Source organism: Diceros bicornis, chromosome 38 (genome assembly GCF_020826845.1).
Source record: "Diceros bicornis minor isolate mBicDic1 chromosome 38, mDicBic1.mat.cur, whole genome shotgun sequence".
Lineage (NCBI taxonomy): Eukaryota > Metazoa > Chordata > Mammalia > Perissodactyla > Rhinocerotidae > Diceros > Diceros bicornis.
Genome location: NC_080777.1, coordinates 8,552,380 through 8,555,662, shown reverse-complemented (window position 1 = coordinate 8,555,662; position 3,283 = coordinate 8,552,380).

The following is a 3,283-nucleotide window of genomic DNA, read 5'->3' as shown; positions in this document are numbered from 1 at the left end:
CCGCCGAGCTTTCGCGCTCTCGCGCCCCGCGGCCCCGCGCCCGGGCGCGCGCCCGGCCCCGCCCCCTCCTCGCCCCGCCCCTCCAGCAGGGCCTCCCAGGGCTCCCATTGGCCGCTTGGCCTTTTGAATCGTCCCTGGCGCTGCCGATTGGTCGTGCGCCGTGGCGCGTCCGCCCCGCCCCGCCTCCCCCGGCTCGCCGGCGGAGCCGAGCCCAGCGGGCAGGCGGCTGGTGCAGCGCCGAGGCCGGCGCTCGCCTGGGCCTTATCGCCGCGGCCCAGGCGCCCGCGTACCGCGCGCGCTCCCCGCCCTTCCGCTCCCTGCGCTCGCCGCTCGCCTGGAGATGCGCAGCAGAGAGTTTGGGGTGCCTGGTGGCTTGGCGAAAGAGATAATAAAAAGCTACAAAGAAAATAATAAATTCGCACAGTAGTAACTAAAGATCAGCTGTCCGAGACGAAGGTGCTGTTTGCTGAAACCCTGTTAGTGCTCTCCTTACCGCGTTAAAATCCTCCAGAAGCCTCCCGGCCAAGCAGGGGCTCCGAAGGCGATCTGGGGCTCCCTTTGTCTTGGCGGTGGCTGCGCCTCGGTAGAAACCGACCTGGACCACAGCTTGGGGCCAGTGGACGGAGGGGGTGGTGAAGGATGTCCAAGGGTCCCCACAACTCGCAGGGCTCCTAGGACACTGCTGTGAGGAGAGGGGTTAATATTAAGGGGAGGTCCTGGCGAGATACGGTAGAAAAGACTCAGTAGCGTGCGCCATGGAACAGAAAATTCTGTGCCTTACGCTGAGATACAGCTTAACCTGCAGCCCACAAGTCTGGTTTCAGTCGGCCTCCAAAACGCTGAATCATTACATTGTTAACTCCAAATCTGTTATGGATCCTAAACTTTTTTTTTTTTTTCCAAGTTATCATTATTGGTTAGTTGGCTTCCTTCCTTTGAGGTCGCGAGTTTAAGGCAGTCCATTTCAAGTTCCCCATTTTGCAGTGTGGTTTTAATCAAAGTATTTCTTAACCTGACTACTAGGTTAACCTAACTTTACTAGGTAAATTTAAGTGAATTTCTTTTTGGAAGCACTATCCGTTAAATTAGAGTAATAAATAGGCTTTTTCAATTAAAGCCCAGCTTCAGGCACGAGAGCTCTCATTTTCTCAGTTACAACTACGAAACACTCGGGTTTACTGCTTAAAAAAAAAAAAGCTAATACATTGAGCTTTCTCCCTCATTCATATCAAGTGTGAATGTGTTCACCAGAGCCTTTCCTGAAAACAAATTCTGACCTCGAATTATCATTGTCATCAAACTTGCCCTGGGTGGAAATGTGAACTACAGAAATGCACACTGCACTTCAAAGTCAGAAAACCTTTGTGATTTTTGGCAAAGCCCTAAGCCGGAGTCACCTTAACCCTTAAGTAAGATAATATTAGCCCTACCCTATTTTTTGCAGCAAATGACACAGAAATGAAAACTCTATACCGGGTATATGGGGACCTAAGATTGTTACCTTTCCTAAGAGCCAAGCAGTGCTATATTAGTCTCTTCTCATATGTTCTACCCAGAACCAACATTTCACTGGATTTCCTTTGAGACACACATTTCCTGGATCATTTCCGTTTATGAAATAAAAGGAAATTCTCTTTTTAACAAAAAAACTTCATTTTAAAGATCAGACTTATAAAGTCTCATCATAACAAAATGAAGTTAAAAGATTATAAATTACTAGAATGAGCTTAGTTAACATTCTACCTTATGTTATCTACTAAAGCCCCTTTTAAAACAGAACTGATTTTGACGTCAGAGAAACTAAGCAATAATTACTGTTTATTTCTAGTTGGAGGACCAAAGCACATTGCGAAAAATCAGATTAATATCTGGGCTACTTTCTTAATAAAGGAACTGTTGGTATTTTCCTCTTTATCTTTTTTAGAGGCTACTAAAAAGTGTGTAGATATGGGAGTGGAGAATTTCCAGGCTTAGTTCTCAGAGAGATGGTTGTCAACCACAATTAGTAAATTGTGTATTTTCAGAATATATAAAGCAAAAGTCACTTAAGGGCCATGTCTTGGCACTGCTGTTGTTAATGTGGCCGTGAGTGGCACGGTCCCCTTCCCCATTCACAAGGAAAATGAGAAGCAATGAAGAAGCAGAGCCCATCAGCACTGCCACTAGAGCAGCTAAAAAACACACGTGGGGCCAGGAAATCTTGCGTATGAAACAAGAACCTCTGAGCATTGTATTCCATTGTGGCTGTTATTGGGCTCTGCTTCCCAGAGGGTCTGGGCTGTCAGGACCGAAGCATCTCTTTCAGGAAATAGGTCTGGGTGAAATTTCACATGGCATGAAGAAGTCCAGTTGGACTCCTTTGGTACTGTTTTATAAGGAACAAACTTTTATACGCTGGGAGCTTCCAAAAGCTCTCATTCAGCGAGTAGAAGGACCCCAGAGCCATCTGATAAAAACACATTTCTACTGATGTTGCTTGATCTGAATCATTTCTAATCACACAGAAAAGGAGTTTAAGATGAGCAGGATGGAATAATTATGTCCATCATCTCGATAACGATTGTTTTTCATTTTTATTTGCAACACTTACACATATGTATATTTGCAGCACTTACTTATCTGCCTCTTTTTTCTTAATATTTAATTATCAGAGGCCGGAAGGGGAAACTATTTCAATAGATGGATCCAAGTACACTGATGTCCTCAGCTTGAATGGAAGAACTTAAAAGAGGCGGGCACATGTACCTTAATGCATTGGTGATAGAGAAAGGAAAGAAGCAAGATCTGGCATAATAATCGTAATAACTAACATTTACTTATTAAGTTCTTACCTCTGCCGACTGCGGCTCTCAGCACCTCATGTGTCTTGATTTATTTAACTCTAACGACAGGCTGGGCCAGGAAAGCTGCATGCGCGTGCACAGCATTATGAATTCCAGGTCTAGTCTCACTCTCAGCTCTTCTCCAGCAAGTCCTCTAAGTCTTGATTTCCTCATCTGTAAAATGGGGAAAATAAGTGTACCTATTCTACAAGGTAATTGTAAGGATTAAATGCAATTATACATGTTAGAAGGCATAGCAGGCCATAACTCGTAGTCTAACTTCATTTTATTTCAAGTTCATTGTCACCATTTTTAATCAACTGAAGTAAATTTAAGGGTGTTTTCCATAGCAGATATGTCAATAAATTTTTAATGCATTTGTTGCTTTTTATCTAGGTATCTAAATCCTTTGAATCCTGCTGTAGGGCACATCTGAAACGGTTGAATCTTCAGTCTTTTCA